The sequence below is a fragment of the Enhydra lutris genome, unplaced genomic scaffold (assembly GCF_002288905.1).
Source record: "Enhydra lutris kenyoni isolate GAN:26980312 unplaced genomic scaffold, ASM228890v2 scaffoldscaffold7, whole genome shotgun sequence".
NCBI classification, from domain to species: domain Eukaryota; kingdom Metazoa; phylum Chordata; class Mammalia; order Carnivora; family Mustelidae; genus Enhydra; species Enhydra lutris.
Genome location: NW_019154091.1, coordinates 30,935,471 through 30,957,597, shown reverse-complemented (window position 1 = coordinate 30,957,597; position 22,127 = coordinate 30,935,471). Strand labels below are relative to the sequence as shown.

The 22,127-nt window shown below is 36.3% G+C and overlaps 1 long non-coding RNA gene across 1 annotated transcript; it reads left to right on the top strand.

The window, feature by feature from the left end:
• The first annotated feature begins 5,770 nt into the window (after positions 1–5,770).
• Positions 5,771–21,752, top strand: LOC111141959. The gene is made up of 3 exons (XR_002640230.1): positions 5,771–5,861; positions 6,830–6,872; positions 21,696–21,752. It is a non-coding gene; the product is annotated as an uncharacterized LOC111141959 (long non-coding RNA).
• The last annotated feature ends 375 nt before the right edge of the window (positions 21,753–22,127 follow it).

The window sequence follows — 22,127 nt, the reverse complement described above, 5'->3', positions numbered from 1 at the left end:
GGTACACAGAAGTTGCTCAAGAAGGGGCACCTGGGTGGCTCAGTCAGCTGAGCTTCTGACTCTTGATTTCAGTTCAGGTCATGGTCTCAGGGTCATGAGATCAAGCCCTGCTTGGGGCTCTGTGCTGGGCGTGGAGCCTGCTTGAGATTCTCTTTCCTTCTCCCTCTGTCTCTGCTCTCCTGCTGCCCTGCCCTGCCCTGCCTGCCACCTTCTGTGTGCACAGGTACTCTCCAAAAAAAAAAAAAAAAAAAAAAAAAAAGGAGTTGCTCAAGAAAGGTTACTTTGATATCACAAGCCTTCTTTGAAGTGGTTGAACTTGCTAAAGTCTGATTTCTAAATGAGTGGGGGTATTTCTGCACAAAAATACCCGAGACTTCTCTTCAACACCCCCTCCCCCGACAAAGCTGATTTTAACATTAAATTTCATCATCCAACTCTTAGAATCCCTGCTGTTTGTTTTCTTGTACTCTTGGTTTATTTTTGTACCTAAGGTCTGATAGGCACATAACAAGTGCTTTGTGAACCTTAAACTAAGTGAAAATAGATTGTTCAGATGAAAGGTATGTGGATAAGTCAGTTTTGGGGCAATTCTAGAGATCTCTTGCCAGAACTGGTATCTTTGTTTTGGTCTTCTGAGACTATTAAATGTGATCACTGAGTCATACTTGCTGTTTTCTCTGTCCCCTGGCTATCTCTCTTAAGACTCTGAAGCTTGCCAGCCACAGGATGTTTAAAAGGCAGAGTAGGTTTTAGCCCAGGGGAGTTTGTTTATTTAAAGAAAAATAATTAAGTTCAAACATCCCTACCGTGTCATAGCTAGTCTAATCATGTTAGAGTTAGTGAGTTCTTTTGATTCTTTCTGGTGGTCATGGTACCTAAAGGTAACAAATTTGAAAGTAGTTTAAACTTTTTCTGAGATTACTTGGAACTTTATAATGTAATCCCAAAGAGAAATCCCTAAAGGAGTGGAGGAAAGGGCCAATTATTTTGCTAGTTGTTGTTTTTTGATGGGACTCATTTATTTATTTATTTTAAAAAATTTTGGGATGCCTTGGTGGCTCAGTGGGTTAAAGCCTCTGCCTTCGGCTCACGTCATGATCCCAGGCTCCTGGGATCGAGCCCCACATCCAGCCCCACATTGGGGCTCTCTGCTCAGCGGGGAGCCTGCTTCCCTCACCTCTGTCTCTGCCTGCCTCTCTGCCTGCTTGTGATCTCTGTCAAGTAAATAAAAAGATAAATTTTTAAAAAATTTTATTTATTTGAGAGAAAGAGAGTATAAGCAGTGGGAGAAAGCAGACTCCCTGCTAAGCAGGAAGCCCAATTCAAGGCTCCATCCCAGGACCCTGGGATCATGACCTGAGCCGAAGGCAGATGCTTAACTGACTGGGCCATCCAGGTTCCCCTTTAATGGGACTCATTTAATTTTTAAATCATTTACCACTCCTTCCTAGAGTTATGATACAGATGATTTAAAAACAAAACAACAACCCCCAAAAAAAAAAACCAAACAAACCACTGTTGTGGCTTCACCTTCCTTAATTCCTTGAAGTTGGGACCTTAAGAACCTTTTAAAAGGGGCGATGTAATTCTGCAGATGTTTAGGCACAAAGATACAGTAATTGGTCACTTTCATATTTCGGTTAATTACCATCTCCAAAATATTCCTCCTTACATATTCTCTGCCAGATAAGAATATCTGAGGCAGATATTTTGTATTTTGGGCTCACCTAGGGTACCAGGACCTATCTCTTGATAAGATAACTTGTAAAAACTAAGTCCTAGAGGAAGTGGAGGAGGAATGAGACAGATACCTGTGCTCCTGGCAGAGGGAAAGACAAGTCCTTGAAGTGAGAACATGCTTGAAGTGTTTAAGGCAAGGAAAGAGGCCAATGTGGCTGGAATGGAGTTAACAAGGGGGAGAATGGTGAGAGATCATGTTCAAGAGAAGTGAAAGGGAAATATAAGATCATGGTCCTTATGGCCTTTGTTAGGGATTTTGGCTTTAGACTGGTGAGATGGACTCAGAGGGTTGAGCGGAAGAATAACATGATCTGACTTTCTTTTGTAAAGGCCTAATCTGACTGACTTATTGAGGTGAGCAAAGGGAGAGGCTGAGAGATCAGATAGGGAGCTATTAGAGTAATGCGGATGAGAACTAAGGTGGCAGGGACCATGGTGGTTAGAGTGGAAATGTTAAAAATGGTAACATTATGGATGTCTTTTGAAACTGGAGCTCCCAGGATGAACACTTAATGGGTAACGATGAATATTTCTGCACATAGTGTTTGACCCATTTTTAAATGATGTTAAGATTAATTGCTGGGTTCAAAGTTTGTCTACTTGATTTATCTATTATAAAATTTCCTTTTAGTTTTTTACCTAATGGTTTTAGCAACCATTGATCATTATTTATTTATTTATTTTTAAAGATTTTAATTTATTTATTTGACATACAGAGATCACAAGTAGGCAGAGGCAGGCAGAGAGAAGGGAGCAGGGAAAAGCAGGCTCCCTGCTGAGCAGAGAGCCCGATGCAGGTCTCAATCCCAGGACCCTGGGATCATGACCTGAGCCGAAGGCAGAGGCTTTAACCCACTGAGCCACCCAGGCGCCCCCATCGATCATTGTTTACATCCATTATTTCATTAGGGTTTACGAAATGATGATTTTCTAATTTTATATTTATATTTCTAATTTTATAATTTGGAATTTCAAATTTTATAATTTGGAATCCTATAAAAAAGAGCTTTCACTTTTTAACTGCTTGGTTACTGTAGGGTATTTTTCATATAAGAAAGCCAGGATAAGTGCTTGGTTCTTTCCCTTTTTTAACTTTTCAGAGTAATAGGTTAGTACTTGTAGCAACCTCCAGAGACAACCATGATTTTTAAAAATATATATATATATATTTTTTCTTTAAAAGATTTTATTTATTTGACAGAGAGAGATCACAAGCAGGCAGAGAGGCAGGCAGAGAGAGAGAGAGAGAGAGTGAGGAGGAAGCAGGTTCCCTGCCTAGCAGAGAGCCTGATGTGGGACTCGATCCCAGGACCCTGAGATCATGACCCGAGCCGAAGGCAGAGGCCCAACCCACTGAGCCACCCAGGCACCCCTTTAAAAAATATATTTAATGTTTTGGGGGCACTTGGGTGGCTAAGTCATTTTAGCATCTGACTCTAGGTGTTTCGCTCAGGTCCTGATCTCATGGGTCATGGGATGGAGCCCCACGTTGAACTCCACGCTCAGTGGAAGTCTGGTTGTATATTCTCTCCCTCTGACCCCTTCCTCTGCTCATGTGCAGTGTCTTTCTCTCAAATAAAAAAATCTTTAAAAGAAAAATATATATTTAATGTTTCAATCAGTGGTAGTCATTACCACTTTGATGTCCAAAATGTCATTACCATTTGATGTTCATTTGATCTTAAAACATGTCTTCAGCATAAAAACTGTAAAACAAGGTTGTGAAGTCGTGACTTTCATCCCTGTCCCTTCCATCCTGCTTTCTCTTTTTCCTTTAGATAACCATTTAACAATGATTTTGGTTTATCCTTCCAATGCTCTTTTCCTTTTGAAAGAAAAAACCCCGAGGTCTGTATTAATATTTGTAGTCTTCCCCCCCCCACCCCCGCCCTTTTTTTAAACAAAAAGAATAGCATTGTGTGAAATACTAATTCAGGTATAGTATGGGAAGTAGAGAGTTACTGGTTTCCTTCATGGTTATTCTTGAGACTTGTCAACTTTTTATTCCATGTAAAAGAATTTCTTATATTTCTTCCTGTCTCCACAACTAGTGGTTAAAGAACATACATGTTAAAAAAAAAAATAGCCTACTTTACTATTGGGACTTCATCAAGATAAAAAACTTTTGCACAGCAAAGGAAAGAGCAAAACCAAAAGACAGCCGGCAGAATGGGAGAAGATATTTGCAAATGACATATCGGATAAAGGGCTAGTATCCAAAATCTATACAGAATTTATCAAATTCAACACCCAAAGAACAAATAATTCAGTCAAGAAATGGGCAAAGATAGGAACAGACATTTCTGCAAAGAAGACATCCAAATGGCCAACAGACACATGAAAAAGTGCTAAGTATCAGGGAAATACAAATCAAAACCTCAAAATACCATGTCATACCAGTCAGATGGCTAAAATTAACCAGTCAGGAAACGACAGATGTTGGAGAGGATGCGGAGAAAGGGGAAACCCTCCTACACTGTTGGTGGGAATGCAAGCTGGTGCAGTCACTCTGGAAAACAGTATGGAGGTTCCTCAAAAAGTTGAAAATAGAGCTACCGTATGACCCAGCAATTGCACTATTAGGTATTTAGCCCAAAGATACAAATGTATTAATCCAAAGGGGCATGTGCATCCAAATGTTTATAGCAGCAACGTCCACAATAGCCACACTATGGAAAGAGTCTAGATGTCTATCAACAGATGAATGGGTAAAGAAGATGTGGTACACACACGTGCACGTGCACACACACACACACTGGAATATTATGCAGCCATAAAAAATCGGAATCTTGCCATTTGCAGTGATGTGGCAAACTAGAGGGTATTATGCTAAGTGAAATAAGTCAGTCAGAGAATGATTACCATCTGATCTCACTGATATGAGGAATTTGAGAAACAAAACAGAGGATCATAAGGGAAGTGGGAAAAATGAAACAAGACAAAACCAGAGAGGGAGACAAACCATAAGAGACTTTTAATCTCAGGAAACAAACTGAGGGTTGCTGGAGTGGAAGAGGGTAGGAAGGATGGGGTGGCTGGGTGATGGACATTGGGGAGGGTATGTGCTATGGTGAGTGCTGTGAATTGTGTAAAACTGGTGAATCACAGATCTGTACCCCTGAAACAAATAATATATTATGTGTTAATGAAATAATAATAAGAAAATAAAAAAGAAATAAGAAAAAAATAGCCTACTTGCAACATTTAGCAATATTTAACAAAATTATATATCTAGCAATTCCCCGTTTGGAGTTTCCCCCAAAGATTGCAGTAACAAAATTACATAGTGACGTATGCCTTTGTTCTGTTCCTTGAAGGCTGGTACCGTGCCTTGTCTTTTAATTATGGGCTTTGTTTGCTGGGGAAAATACAATAATGATGATGTAGTTGGCATTGATAGCAGTGGTATATGTGTGGAAGAAATGTTATTTTGAGGATTTACCATTTTGAAATAGTACCAGGTTAAATATTTCATCAATTAAAATTACATCACTCATCAGTTTATTCATTCTTTCAATGAATATTTACCGAGCACTTACTGCACGGCAGTCATTGTCCTAAGTGCTCAAAAGATATCAGTAAATAAAGCCAGTAAAAATCTCTTCTGGACCCTTCTTTCTATAGGGGTGTGTGGGGGGAAAGATACAAACATACATTATCAGTTAATTTATTTTTTCCAAATGTGGAGTTTTAGGGCTTCTCTTTTTCCTTTTTTCTTTTCTTCTTCCAGTCTGTACATGGCATTCTTAGGAATTGCAAGACCCTGCTGGGTGAAGGCATTTAGGACTGAAGAATTTATAGATTTTTATACTCAGTATGTGTAACATAATTCTGGTCCCATGGGGTGACAGCATGTATTCGAGCTCTCTCACTTCATCCTCAGCCCTGTTAATGTTTTTTATTAGAAGGTTGCTCAGGAAATTTTTTGATAACTCTTTTTATAGACACTAAAATTTAGGAAATTGTCCTTAAAGATTTGATGTTTTTGTTATGATATGTTCTTAATGACTATGTCTTTATTTCAGAAATGACCATTAAGAAGTAGACGCCCAGATGCAAAAGTGATGAAACAGTCAATTTGTCATAAAGTAAGATGCAGCTGTGGCTTTTCAACCAGATTAGTAAGTGTGGCCCGAATTTTTTAAAACTTTATACTTATTTTATCTACTTTGAAAAATATTTACTAGAAAGTATAATGGACATTTTCTTAAGTGTCAGCTTGTATTTCTCTTGTTACTTTGGACTGTAGTACAAATTAGAGCGTGTAGCTCTACAGAATGTATGCCTGTGTTGTACCTTTTTAAGACCCGTAAAGGTAGTTTTATAAAATCAGAGCTTTAGAGGAAATACATGAAAAAGAGTCACTCTGTTACCACTATCTGAATGCAGCTCCTTTAAAAATGTTTGGATATTTGTTTTCCTTCCCAGTCTCTGTTCTGTACATTTTTAAAAAACCATCATTTTGATCATAGTATTGTGAAGAGTATGCTTCTCTTATATATTTTGAAATTAAATGTTTTAGATGTTTCTCCCTGTGAATAAAAATGTACTCTTTAGTACAGGGTTTCTTATTGGGGTAATGAAAATGTTCTGGAATAATATGGTGGTGATGGTTACATAACTTTGTGACTATAGTAAAAACCACTAAATTTTGCACTTTAAAGGGATGAATTTTATGACATATGGAGTACACCTAAAAACTACCTTTCAGGATCTCAAATCTTGATAAGAGTAAAACCCAATTGAGTACCGATATTTAGAATATGAAAATGTGCTGAGACATCACTATGTACCTAGAAGAAATGATTTGATAGTCAGTAGAATAGTCTTTTTGTAATAATAAAAATAATGAATTTTATAATATTTTAATACAAATATTAAAATACTTTATTTTTTATACTTTATAAACTTTATACTTTTTATACTTATTTACTTTATTTAAGAGACTTACTGTCTCTTAAGTTTTGGTAATACCAAATGTCATGACATTCTGAATGTACTATATCAGCATTTTGTTAACTTTTTATTTTTAAGAGACTTCCTGTTTTAAAACCAAGATTTTTAACTTTTCTACCTGAAATATTTTTAGGAACAGAATTGTATCTATTCTTCTCAGAAGAGAATTCCACAAGGTAAGAAATTGTTACTATAGTAGTAAACAAATATAGTTGAATATAGGCTTAATTACTCTTTATTTTTTAATCCTTTCCCTATATTTATTTCATATCTTTTCTTGATTATTACAAGAGTATCACAAATTTTTTAGCTCCTCCTTTACTACCTCAGAATTTGCAAACACGGTACATCTCATGTTATTTGAAGTTAAGATTAAAAGGGTATGATAAAAGTAGTCACCTTTGAAACTCAAATACTGCTTTTCATGGTATCCTTATTCCTGGTATTATTAAGGAACTTAATTCCTAGGATCCTTAGGATTGGGTTTGTCCATTTTAGAAAATAAGTTTTCTTCTTCCTTTGGGACCCACTTAGCTTTTTACCCCAGTGGACATTACCTAAATGACTTGGGGTGGTAGAGGAGTCATAGAGGCTCTATTAGAGGCCTTAAATTAAGGGAGATTATTTACCTGGGTTTCCACCTATGAAAATTATAGAACTCCTACATTCAGTTTAAAAAGTGGAATGCTTTCTCCTAGGTAATTAGTAAAATATTTAGTAACAGTTAGTATTAAAAAAATTCCAAATATCATCTTTACAATGAATTTTAAATCAACATTGATTTAGATTGTTAGACTCTTTAGACTTCTGAAGGATGATATGTTCAAGTGAGTAGATAGTAAAATCACCTCTTGGTGTGCTTATTACCCTATGCTAGGAACTTAAAATCAGTTGCTTGGCTTTAACAGGTTACATTTACGGGAACTCTTTGGTACGGGTAGTAGTGATCACTGCAGGTGAATTTAATCTGTCAACTGGAAAAATGCTTATAAAATGTATTATTCAGATCAATAACTGTTTCTCATTTATTGTCCTTTGTCCTGAGGGGAACATGGGCTCTCAAACACATCTTTCCCACCTATTTTTGAAATTACCACAGATTTAATCAGGTCAGTTTTTATCCTGATAACTGAAAACACAGGGTTAAAATAAAGAGACCCGTTGGCTCATGAAGTGACCCGTTTCACTTCCAGGTTTCTTGTGAAGCTTTTCCCGTGTATTTTTCTTCTATCTTTGGAGGGTTAAGGGAGAGAGTCATGGAACCTGCGTATATAGCACTATCTGACCCTCCAGGTGCTACTCAAAGGCAGTGCTTCAGGAGAAATCCAGATCGTTCTTTTCTTGGACTATTGTGCTTAAAGTGAAAACAGAAATTTCAGAAGATTTAATTTTAGTCCTTTGTCCCTGTTCTTGGGGCAAATGGAGTTTGAATTCTTAAACATTAATACAGCTTGTGATACATTGGTGATGGATCATGCTATCTGATATCCTTAGGGCTCTCCTGTTCAGTAAATACCTATGTTTATAAAAGCTCAGATTCTTTCATAGTTTTTTTTAGAGTAGAAGATAATCAAAACAAGATTATTCATATTTATATAGTATCATCCTCCTACGCTGTCAAAAGGTATTAAAAGGACAGTGACAACTTTAATAAAAATTGTTAATTGTACACTAGCAAATGGTTGAAGTGGTAAATTTTATGTTATATATACTTTACCACAATTTAAAAAATTGTTTAAATTCTTGAGCAACTCTGTTTACTGTGAAAGAGGATGGCTATGCTTGAAGTATCAGTTTTTAATCTCAATTACTGGAGTATTGAGTTAGTGATATTCCTTAGTTTGTGTCATACCCATCATCACTGTTCATTAAAGGACTGTTTTTCTGTATTCCTTTATAACTAGTCTCTATATAAGTGACCCTTTAATATATTTGATATGTATCCCTTTATGTCATATAAAAGGTTTTATTATTTCATGTATTTTAATTATACATTAGGCTTTAGTCGAATTCTTGTAGTCCCCTTCACTCACCTCCCTCTTTATTTCTGAAACCTGGCCATATTGCTGAGTGTTTGTTTAATTTGTTTTGTCTAACTGGTACATTGTATTTTAGGTTATTTATTAAAATGAAACTGTTAATGTAAAATTCCTTAAATGTATAAGGAACATTAAATGAACATTTAAGAGAAGTCCAATTTGTGTTCATTTTTTTATATTAAAATGGTATCTAGGGTGCCTGGGTGGCTCAGTGGGTTGGGCCTCTGCCTTCGACTCAGGTCATGATCTCAGGGTCCTGGGATCGAGCCCCACATCAGGCTCTCTGCTCAGCGGGGAGCCTGCTTCCCTCTCTCTCTACTGCCTACTTGTAATCTCTCTCTGACAAATAAAAAAAAAAAAGTTGTATCTAAAAGATGGAATTAAATACTGTGGAAGAGAAGAGGAAACATAAACATCTGTCTCAAAGGCCAAGAGTCTGTTAGAACAGTCAAAGGAAAGAATTGTGGGGCCTAACAAAAACATGTATTTTTCTTCTAGAAACAGTGTGTTAAAATGCTCTGGTCTCAGTGTTAGCCCACAATAACTTAATAATTGAAAGATACTGGTAATATTTTGGAACTTCCCCATTACCTATTACTTCATTAATTTCTACCTTGTAGTGTATTTCTTTGATGCATAGCCATATTCTGTGAATTCCCATCACCGAATCTAATACAGAGTAAGAACAGTACAAATGTAGGTTTCTAAATTTGGGATGCAGAAATACAATTTCATCTGTAGTAGCACATTATTAGCAAAGCAGCTTCTCTTGGATCTCCTAACTAGAAACTACCAGAGAGTGGGAACTTCAGAAGCTCTGTGTCCATGGTGATGGTATGCCTTGCACCAATGAAAAGGATAGAAAGAGGAACACTTCTGTGAGGGGATAGGGTGATTCCTGACTTAAGAAGAAGGATAATGACAGCTGTGATCAGATCAGGGAAGGGCTTCCAACAGATAGAAAAAGCTAAAGGTACCTTGTGGGGAGCAATTTGTGTGGAAGGAGGATTTTAGGGGCACTTTGTTCTGGGAGCTAGGAGAAGATGTTACTGATTCAGTAATGGAATGGCAAGGGGTAAGGGAATTCATGTTTGCTGAAAGTGAAGCCAGTTTGAAGCTTATTTATTTATATGTCAATACTTAAGTATTTTTAAGATCTTTGGGGGGAAGACCAGCAACTCTGGAGGTTGTTACTGATTTAGTATCCCATGCATTGTTTAATACTCCCTACACTCTTTTTAAAAATAACAGTTTGGAGAATTAGATTAGACATCAGGTAACATAGTCCCTTTTTCTAGTTTGATTGGTTTCTGAGTATTTTATATGGCTTAGTAATTTCATTACTTTCACTTTGTTATCTTAAGAGATGGCATAAGTAAAACAGTCCCATTTTACAAATGATGAAACTAGAAGTGGAGTGAGCTTTAGGATTTTTTTTTTTTACTAATCTATACTGCCACCCTGTCAACTGATATTTTGCCCTATATAGGATATTTAGTTACTAGTTTTAATTTAAAAGAAATGTTTCTGACCTGGAAGAACCTCATAGCCTAAAACATTTTAAAAACATATATATACAAACAAAAATATAACCAATGAATAATTATTGATAGTCACTTAACCTTAAGGTTCATTAAAAAGCTTTAATAAACTCACTTCACTTTTGTCTGCTACTGTTAATATAGAACATTATTTCAAAAATATTTCCATTTTAGGGCACCTGGGTGGCTCAGTCGGTTAAACATCTGCCTTTAGCTCAGGTCATGATCTCAGGATCCTTAGATCCAGCCCCATGTGGGCCTCCCCACTCAGTGGGTTATCTGCTTGTCCCTCTCCCTCTACCACCCCCACCTCCACTTGTACACTTTAGCACTCTCTCTTTCTCAAATAAATGAATGAAATCTTTTAAAAAATTCCAATTTATAACAAATAGCATAAATTTAGTTTCTTTTAAGTTTAGAATATGCCTGTTTACTTAAGGATTTGGGGTCTAGGTAGATGGATGGGACAATTAGAATCCCCAGTTTGTGGGAATGGAATAAGCAATATGATCTCACATATTTCAGAATATGGTAATCCCTTCCCCCCAAATCATTTGTTTATAGTATGAAAATCAGGGAAACTGTGTTATAAACCTGTATTTTTTTCCCCTGAGTGACTTAAATTGGTTCAGGCCCAGCTTTAGTGGTATAAGTACAGATCAAGTTTGGTTTTGAGTAATCCAGTTTTATCCTGGCGCATTCTAGGTCTGGAGTGTCTTTGGATATACTAACCATTTGGTTTCAATACCTCATTGACATTTGATCCTCTGAAAAGATTGTGAGAGATTTCACATGTAGGTGGTGGGATAAAGGAACCCAGATTGTCTCATAATCTATTGAGTAGATTGGAGTTATAGGACTTTGAAGTTTAGTAATGTTATTGTTATTCAAAAATAGGCTGTGGTGTTAAAAAGCCAAGTCTTCTGACTCTGATTTCTTATTGTATATTAAGACTTCAAATGTGATTTAAGTAAATATGAACTTTAAAAAATGTGGATAACTATTTTTTTTATAAAAGAATACAGTTATTTCAGATACCTTTTTTGTTTCACGTTCCAGTCTTCTTTAGAATTCCATATGAGCTGCCCCCTTTTTTTTTTTAAAGCCACTTGCTTTCGAATTTAAAAAAGAAAAAAACCAAAAAACCAAAAACTCCGAATAGGTTGAAACTTGACACAAACTGCTGCCACAGAACAAAAGTGCTGACCAAGTTAAATCAGCCCCTGCAATGTGTGTTGAAAGGAAAACCTCTCCTCTCTCGCCCAGTTTGAAGAACAAGCATTTTTCCTGCCAAGAAGGGCTGACTTTAAATGGACCAGCTGTCCATATTAGGAGCATTGGGTTGCTAAGGTGACCAGGGCTGTTTGGAGAAGAATGCAGCTGAGAGGGCAAGTTCTTGATGTGTGAGCTGAGGGAAGGAATGTGGTGTGATTGTGCATCATTCCTCCTAATCACATGCTCACAAAGTGCTGTGTGGGCAGCATGGAGAAACTACAAATCTGAGGGCTACAGCTTGTGTGTGGTTAAAATCGTTTTGTTTCCATGTGAGCCTTAGGCTTACAGTTTAGATTGAAAACATCTACCTTGTGTATGAGTACGTGTGTGTGTGTGTGTGTGTGTGTTTTGGGTGTAGAGGAGGGTGTTTGATGGTAGTAGATACATTGGGATTGAGTTTGTTTTGTATGATGGACACACACTTTCATATGGTGGACAAAAATTATCTTGGGATAAATGTTCTTTCCATCTCATCCCTTTCTATCTTATATACTGTGTTGTTAGTTCCCCAAGGGAATGATGTGTTCCTTGTAATTATATCTTGGGCACTTTTAGTTTTAGAATTATTTGAAACTCCTAAGAGTATGTTGTCTATTTGGTCCATTTCTCCCCTCCCCCTTTTTAAAATAGTTCTTTCTCTTCCCAAGGGAGATCTTAATACATTGTATTTCTTCCCTGAAGCTTCTAAAGATAGGTTTGGCATTTGGTTAAAAAATAAAATTCAAGGAACAGTGGGAAGTGTCAAACTAACAAGCCCACTTACCTAAAATACTATTTAGATTTTACCGTGGACATCATTGCTAATATTTGAAATGAGATACAGCCATATCCATTGCTATAGACACTTACTGAATGAATATGAGGTTTTTTGCTTTTTTATCCTTGCTAACATATCCTGACAATAACAGGTTGATCTTAAATGAGAACATAAATGTGCAGTATCTTTAAGATGTGAAGTCACTGGATATTGGCAGTTCTGTGTTACATAAGTATCCTGTTCTTATTCAGATAATCTATGTGCTTTGACACAATTGCTGCTTAACTGATTAATTTATAAAATATGGAGAGAAATTAAAAGATGAAAATAATTTGATCATTGAATTCATTTGGTTATTCTCATGGTATGCCTTGATAACTTTTGATGGCATTCTCTATCAACTAAATGCTTCATGGTTTTGCCTTTCGCATTTAATCCTCAAATCTCCTAGTAATTGATTTTTGTGACAGGTATGGGATATGAATTCACTCTTTCCATGTGGATAATTGGTTATCCCAGTACTGTTTATTAAAATTGTTCTTCATTTCTTCCCTGATAATATGAAATTTCTTATGTCATAAATCAAGTTTTCATATAGGTAGTTTTATTTCTATACTCTCTCTTCTGTACCATTGATCTTTTGTCTACCCCTGAATCATACTATCTCCGATATCTCAGATACTCAGTTTTGTTTCTTGTCTTGTTCATGACCTTAGAAAATGCTTTCAAATTTCACGGTTTATTATTTTTTTAAAAAGATTTTATTTATTTTTTTGACAGATCACAAGTAGACAGAGAGGGAGAAGCAGGCTCCCTGCTGAGCAGAGAGCCTGATGTGGGGCTCGATCCTAGGACCCTGAGATTGTGGCCTGAGCTGAAGGCAGTGGCTTAACCCCCTGAGCCATCCAGGAGCCCAAATTTCACGGTTTAAAATGATACTTGTAGTTTTTTTAAATGACCGTCTTTACCAAATTAAAGAAGTTTTCATTCTGTTCCTACCTGGCTAGGACTTTTGTTTATCTGTTCATTTTAAATCATGAATGATGCTGAACTATACTGAAAGGCTTTTGTATAACTTCAGCAATGATTGAAAGTTTTTCTCCTTAATTTGTTGATGTAGTCAGTTACATTGATTTTTCAAATTAGGTTAACTAAGCATTGCTAGGATAAACCCAATTTAGTCATGTAGGGATTATCTTTTTTTTTATTATTATAAATTATTAGATCTGGTTTGCTTAAATTTTGTTTAGGATTTTTACATTAATGTTCATGAGTCAGATTGGCTTTTAAATTTCCATTCTTATATTATCCTGGTTGGATTTTTAACATATCTCTCTTTTTAAATGTTAGCTGTGTTAAAATATACGTATTATAAAGTTTACCATCTTACCCATTTTTAAATGTATGGTTTAGTGTAGTGTAAAGTATATTCACATTGGCTGTGTAGCTAATCTCCAGAACTTTTTCATCTTGCAAAATTGAAACTCTATACCCATTAAACACTCTTCATCTCTCCCTCCCCATCACCGTGGCAACCACCATTCTTTCTATTTTTATGAGTTTGACTACTGTAGATATCTCCTAGAAGTGAAATCATACCGTATTTATCTCTTTGTGCCTGGCTTTTCACTTAGTATAATGTTGTAGCATGTATCAGAATTTCCTTTTTAAGGCTGAATAATATACCATTGTATGTATAAACATTTTGTTATTTGCTCATCTATTAGTGGACAAGTATGTTGCTTCCACCTTCTGGCTATTGTGAATAATGCTGTTGTGAACATAAACGTACAAATAAATTCTGCACACTTCCTTAAATGCCTTTGGATACAGACCCAGAAGTGGTATTGCTGATAATGTGGTAATTCTATTTTTAATTTTTGAGGAGTTGCAATCCTGCTTTTCGTAGCAGCTACACCATTTATGTTCCCACCAGCAGTACGAAGGGTTCCAACCTCTCCATATACTTGCCAACACTTATTTTCTGTGTGTGTGTGTGTGTGTGTATGTGTTTTAAGATTTTATTTATTTATTTGACAGAGAGAAACACAGCGAGAGGGAACACAAGCAGGGGGAGTGGGAGAGGGAGAAGCAGACTACCCATGGAGCAGGGAACCCGATGCTGTACTTGATCCTAGAATCCCAGGATCATGACCTGAGCCGAAGGTAGCCGCTTAAGGACTGAGCCACCCATGCACCCCACCCCCCACCGTGTGTGTGTGTGTGTGTGTGTGTGTGTGTGTGTTTAAAGATTTATTTGAGAGAGATCGAGAGAGGGCATCCACACATAAGCAGGGAGCCGGGCAAGGGGTAGGGAGAGAAACAGGCTCCCTGCTGAGAGCAGAGCTGCCTGTGGGGCTTGTGACTCCATCTCAGGCGACCTGAGCCTTTGGAGCTGGGGCCTTGATCTCAGGACTCTGAGATCATGACCTGAGCTGAAATCAGGAGTCAGATGGTGAACCAACGGAAGCCACCCAGGCACCCCTATTTTCTGTTTGCTTCTTTTTTGATAGTAGCCATCCTAATGGTTATGAAGTAGTATCTCATTGTAGTTTTGACTTGCGTTTCCTTATTAACTAGTGATGTTGAGGCTCTTTCCATAAAATTGTTGGCCATTTGTGCATTTTCTCTGGAGAAATGTCTGATCAAGTCCTTTGCCCATTAATCAGGTTACTTGTGTAGTTGTTACTGTTGTTGCTTATCAGATATATGATTTGCAAATATTTTCTCCTGTGTCTTTTAGGTTGCCTTTTCAGGCTGCTAATTGTTTTCTTGAATGCCTAAAAGTTTTTAATTTTGGTGTAATTCAGTTTATCTATTTTTACCTCTGCTGCCTATGGGTTTGGTGTCATAGCCAAGAAATTATTGTCAAATCCAATGTCATGAAACTTTACTCCTAGTTTTTTTCTGAGTATTATACTTTTAGGTCTTATATTTAGGACTTTATTTTGAATTAATTTTTGTATAAAGTGTAAGGTAAGGGTCCAAGTTCATTCTTTGGCATGTGGATATCTTGTTTTCTCAGCATCATTTCTTGAAATGATGGTCTTTTCCTCCATTGAATGGTGTTGGCATCCTTTGTCCTGGTTGGATTTTGATATGAATTAGAAAGTGTTTTTCTTTTTTCACTATTCTCTAGAAGAATTCATTTAAAGTTGTAATTATTTCTTTTTTTATATATTTGTTGTTTCTCCACCATTTGGTGGGACTTACTTGTAAAACTATTTGGATTTGATGATTTTTTTAGTGGAAAGATTTTAAACTAACTGTTCAATTTTTTAAAAAAAGTTCCATTTATTTGGGAGAGAGACAGAGATAGAGAGCACGAGCAGGGAGGAGAGGGAGAAGCAGCTCTTGAGGCGTGGCTCGATCCCAGGACCCTGGGATCATGACCTGAGCTGAAGGTAGACGTTGAAGTGACTGAGCCACCCAGGTGCCCCACTGTTTGATTTTTTAATAATTATTTTTCTGTCTAGATTCTCTATTTCTTATTTTTAAATGCTCCGGTGATACATTTAAAAACTGTAAAAAGTCCTTTTTTTACAGTCCTTTAAAAACTGATATGTAATTCACATACAAAATTCACCCCTTTAAAGTGTAAAATTCAATTTTTAAAATATTCCCAAAATTGTATAACCATCTCCACTGTCTAATTCTAGGGCATTTCATTATCCTCAAAAGAAGCCCTGTACCCACTAGCAATCACTCGCTCTTCTCCCTTAACCCATCCCTGACAACCAGTTATCTATTTTCTCTATAGATTCGACTATTCTAGGCATTTCCTGTAAATAGAAATATATAATATGGGACCTCTTTTGTCTAGGATCTTTCACTTAGTGTAATGTTTTCGAAGTTTATTCACATTGTAGCCAGTATCAGTATATTTTTCCTTTTTTGGCGGACTGTTATTACATTATGTGGATATACCACATTTTGTTTATGCATTAATCAGTTGACACACATTTGGATTGTTTCCATTTTTTGGCTATTATGAATACCGCTATGAATCTCCAAATAACAAGTTTTTGCATACACAGATTTTTCAGTTATTTTGGTTGTGTGTCTAGGGATAGAATTGCTGGGCTCATATGGTAACACTATATTTAACCTTTTTAAGATCTGCCAAAATGTTTTCCAAAGCAGTTGCACCATTTTACAGTCCCATAAGCAGTGTGTGAGGGTTCTAGTGTCTCCACATCTTGGCCAACACTTGCTGTTGTCTGTCTTTTTTTTTTTTTTTTTTAAAGAGAGAGAGAGAGAGAGAGAGAGAGAGAGAGAGAGCGCACAGGCAGACAGAGTGGCAGGCAGAGGCAGAGGGAGAAGCAGGCTCCCCACAGAACAAGGAGCCCGATGTGGGACTCGATCCCAGGACGCTGGGATCATGACCTGAGCCGAAGGCAGCTGCTTAACCAACTGAGCCACCCAGGCGTCCCTGTTGTCTGTCTTTTTGATGATAGCCATCCTAGGGGGTGTGAAGTGGAATCTGTGGTTTTGATGTACATTTTCCTAATGACAAGCGATGTTGAGCATTTTTTCCTGTGCTTATTGGCCTTTGTATAACTTCCTTGGAAAAATGTATATTTAGAGCTTTTGTCCATTTTAAAATTGAGTTGTCTTGGGGTACCTGGGTGGCTCAGTCGGTTAAGCATCTGCCTTCGGCTCAGGTCGTGGTCTAAGGGTCCTGGGATCAAGCCCAATGTTGGGCTCTCTGCTTGGCTGGGAGCCTGCTTCTCCCTCTCCCTCTGCCTTCTGGTACTCTCTGTCTCTCTGTCAAATAAATAAATAAAATATTTGAAAAAAAAATTGGGGCATTTGGGTGGCTCTGTTGGTTAAGTGGCTGCCATTGGCTCAGGTCATGATCCCAGGGTCCTGGAATCAAGCCCCCCACCCCCACCCCACATCAGGCTCCCTGCTTGGCGGAGAGTCTGCTTCTCCCTCTCCCTCTGCCTGCTGCTCTGCCTACTTGTGCTCTCTTTGTCAAATAAATAAATAAAATCTTTTTTAAAAATCTGTTAAAAATTGAATTGTCTTTTTATTGTTGAATTGTAAGAGTTCTCTATATATTCGGGATATTTTCTCTAGCTCTTTTGTCTTTTCATTTTATCTCATTGTGTCCTTTAAAGCGCAAAAGTTTTTTATTTTGATGAAGTTCAGTTTATCTTTTTTTTCTTTTGTTGTTTGTGATTTTGGTATCAAAGAAACTTGAATGAAGATTTGTGTGCTGAAAAGTTTTATGTTTTAGCTCCTACATTTAGGTTTTAGATCCATTTTGAGTTAATTTTTATATATAGTATAAGGTGGAGGTCCCAATTTATTATTTTGCAATTAGAAATCCAGAGGTCCCGGTACCATGTGTTGAAGAGACTATTCTTTCTATATCAAATTATCTAGGCTCCTCTTTTGAAAATCAGTTGACTATAAATGTATGCATTTATTTCTAGATTCTCAGTTTTGTTTCATTTGATCTATATTTCTCTTCTAGCCTGTACCACACTTGGTGATTTGATGCTTGATGACAGTAGCTTTAATGTAAGTTTTGAAATTGGAAAGTGTGAGTTCTAAATCTTTTTGATGCATTTTTAATAGATTGTATTTTTCTAAAAACTTTTCAAAAATCTTTCCAAACTTTCAAATTTATTATCATTAAATTGTCCACAGTATCCTCTGATCAGCTTAATCCCTATAACATCTGTAAAGTTTCCTTTTCCTTTGTATTAGTTTGTGTTATCTTTTTCCCAATTAGTTTTTCCAGAGGTTTATAATTTTAATTACTCTTTCAGAGAATGAACTTCTAGTTTATCATCTTGTTTTAAATATTTTCTGTTCTTTTAGGGCCTGCTATTATTTCTTTCTTCTTTCTTAGAACTTTTAGGTTTTTGGTTTTTTTCTGTCCTTTTACAAAGACTTTTGAATTTGGGTGTTTAGTGCTTAAATTTGCCTCTAAGTATCATTTGAGCTGCCTTTCTACAAGTTTTGATATATAGTATTTTTGTGTTTTTCCATTAAAAAAAATACTTATTTGCCTCAGGAATTATTACAAAAGCATATATTTAATTTCAACATATTTAGCTTGTAAATATAATTTCTGTGATAGTGTTCCAAGTTGATTTCTTCATGGTCACAGACCATAATCTAATTTGTAGAGACTAACTTTAAGACCTGGTATATGGCTAGTTTTCATGAATGTTTATATGCATTTGGAAAGAATGTAAAATCAGTTGTTTAGTGTAGTTCTTCATATATGTTCGTGAGCTTGTTAGCTGTTCTACTTACATCTTTCATGGTTTGCGTAGGTGTTGTTTGGCTTTGGGTTTGGTTTGATTTTGGGACTTATCAGTTTCTGTGCTGAGAAAGGCGTATTAATGCCTCTCACATGGTGGTAGGTTTGGCAGTTTCTCCTCTAGATGTGGTAATTTTTGTTTTATGTATTTTGATTCTGTGCTATTAAGTACTTACGTTTCAATTTTTTTCCTTTTAAGTCGAACTTTTTTTTGGATTGAAAGGCCATATTCAAAACTATTTTGCCTTATAGTTTTGTTTTTTGTGGTTGGCTGTTTTCTTGGGTTAATATATCTGTTTTAGCTTGCTTTTGGTTAATAGTATTTTTCATCCTTTAGCTTTTCATTGGTCCTGTATTTTAGTTTGTGTCTTATAAACAGGGTATGGTTAAATTGTGTTTTGTTCTGAATGACAATATTTTTTACTGGAATTTTAGTCAGTTGTGATACTGGTAGATTTAGATTGATTTCTGTCTTGTGGTCTGTTTTTCCTCCTCGCCTTCCTTCCTGTTCTTCCAGTGTTTTGTTTGGAGTTAATGTGTTTGAAGCCTTCATATAGGCATGTTTTCTCATTTCAGTCCCCCTAACACCTTGCACACATGTACTCTTGTTTGTAAATTAATGTTATTTATTTTTTCAATGGTTGCTCTAGCTTTTTAAAGAAGTCCTTTCTAAAAGGAAGAGTTTAAATCAGTATCTTTAATCTATTCTTGAATAATGTAATAACTTAAAATGCTCTGATTGTTTTCCTTCCAGAAATCTATAACACTATTGTCTATTATTTGAGTTTTAATATATTTATCTCTTGCATATATAAAAAAATTTTATGGGGCGCCTGGGTGGCTTAGTGGGTTAAAACCTCTGCCTTCATCTCAGGTCATGATCCCAGGGTCCTGGGATCGAGCCCCGCATTGGGCTCTCTGCTCGGTAGGAGCCTGCTTCCCTTCCTCTCTCTCTGTCTGCCTCTCTGCCTGCTTGTGATCTCTCTCTCTGTCAAATGAATAAATAAAATCTTTAAAAAAATTTTTTTAAACATTATTATTTTATTACTGTTTCCTTGGTGCATTATCTGAGACCTTCCATATGAAACTTTTTTTTTCTACCTGAAGTACATTCTTCAGAATTTGTTTTAATGAAAGTCTTTTGGTGAAGGTGGATGACAGTGTATGTGGTTTTTTTTTTTAAACTGAAGATGTGTTTGTTTCATCTGCATTCTTGAAAGATAATTTCACTGTGTATTGAATTCTAAGTTTTCTCATCACATTGAAGACATTATTTTGATGTTTTGACTGCCACTGTTGCTGTTGAGAAGTAAAATTGCCCTCCCTTTGAAAATAATCTGTTATTTGACTGTTTTTTAAGCTTTTTCACCTCCTTTAGTGTTCCTAGTTTTATAGAATGTATTGAATTTTTTTTAACTTTATTTTTTATTTTATTATTTGTAATTCTACTTGAGATTCTTTGGGCTTCCTGGATCTGAGGACATCTTTGAATAATTATGTTAAATTCTTGACCATTATATCTCTGAGTAATGTCCATTATTTTCTTTATTTTCTCCTTCTGTAACATTTTTTTTCCCCATCAGGGACAGTTTTTCTTCAGAACTTGAGTACTCAGCTTCTTATGTGGACTTTGGCAGAAGTCATGGGGAAGCATCTGTAGGTTTAAATTAGGGTGGGGATGTTTGGTCCTTCCATGCATCATGAGAATAATTCTTTTTTTTTTTTTTTTTTAAAGATTTTATTTATTCATTTGACAGATAGAGATCACAAGTAGGCAGACAGGCAGGCAGAGAGAGAGGAGGAAGCAGGCTCCCTGCTGAGCAGAGAGCCCGATATGGGGCTCGATCCCAGGACCCTGAGATCATGACCTGAGCCGAAGGCAGAGGCTAACCCACTGAGCCACCCAGGCGCCCCGAAAGCTCCTAACTTTTAAGTTTGGATAATTCTTTCCTTTTTTTTTTTTTTTTATGTGTAAGCTAAAATAAAATGTTTAAGGTACACACACCTACACCTACACTTAGTTTTCTGATTTAGCCAACTTAAGTTCTGTTTTAAATTGGACAAGATGGTTTTTACTGAACTTGCTTAATATCTGTGGCAGTGGGAACAGTATTGCTTCCTTTATATGGGGAGCCCTTATGTGAGTAGCAACAAGAAAAGGAAAAAGGTAAGTATACCCAGGTATTCTGAGTAATAGTGAAAGAACAGTTGTACCATTCATTTCTCCTTTAGTACAGATGATTCGTAGAAAGTTGGGGACAGCATTATAGTCCATCTTTGTCTTCCAAATTGACTGTTACAAGAAATTTGTTAGACTGTTGGAACAGATGTGTGAGGGCACACCAAGCATGACCACATTTAATAAGAAACAAACAAAAAAAACTTGGTTAGGATTTTGACCCTAGTTTTTTTTCTTTTGGAAAAAATGATACTGGTAGCACCTTACTGTTGCAGCGGTTTCCCCTTTCTGGGAGTACTGTGGCTTCATTTTTTCTTGAGGCCAGGAAGCTAGTCCTTTTTGGCTACTTGGATCTCCCAGAAACAGCCTTAAAGCTTCACTTTTCTGTTGAGAGAAATCTCTGAAAAAGTTTTATCTTCTCTGAAACTATTAATATTGATTTTTTTTCTTCTTTTGTTTATTAACATGAAGAATTATTTTGGTTTTTCTAATATTAAACCAACCTTTGACATTGTTTGCTATGCTAGTATGTTAGGAATTTTTGCACCAATATTCATGAAGGACATCAGCCTCTAATATTCTTTTATTGTGCTGTGCGTGGTATCAAGGTTATACAAGTCTCAAGATGATTCAGAGAGGGTATCTTTATTTTCTGTCATATATTATGTAAAATTATTTCTTAATTGCATGTTTGACAGAATTCATCTGTGATGCCATCTAGGCCTAGAATTTCTTTATGGGAGGATTTTTTGATTCCTAATGGAATATTTTAAGATTTTTAAGACTATTCATATTTTTGCTTCCTTTTGAATTAGATTAGGCAAGTTAATTTTTTTCTAGGAATTTATCTTTCACCTAAAATCTCTCATTTTTTGGTATGATATTATTGTAATATTATCTTATCCCTTGACTATCTAATTTTGAGCAGTGTTCGGACTGTACTGGGGACCTATGTGGGTCCCTGATATCAGATGATCTGGAAAGTCAAAACTATCTTCATAATTTTCCACTGTGTTGACATTTGCAATGCTGCTCTAAAAGCAATGGTGAGTAAAACTGCTAACACCTGAACACAGATTAAGGCGGTGGCACCAAACCAATTATTAATGTTTTTTCTTTGTCATACATTCATAGTTTCTTTTTTTTTAAAATCCAGTTTAAAAAATAAAGAAATAAAAAAAAATCTAGTTTTATTTAAGAATGACCTTGATGTGGGGTGCCTGAGTGGCTCAGTTGGTTAAGTGTCTGCCTTCAGCTCAGTTCACAATCCCAGGGTCCTGGGATTGAACCCTGCATTGGGCTCCCTGCTTAGCCTTTCCCACTGCCCCTCCTCCCCTTAAAAAAAAATGTTCTTTTTTTT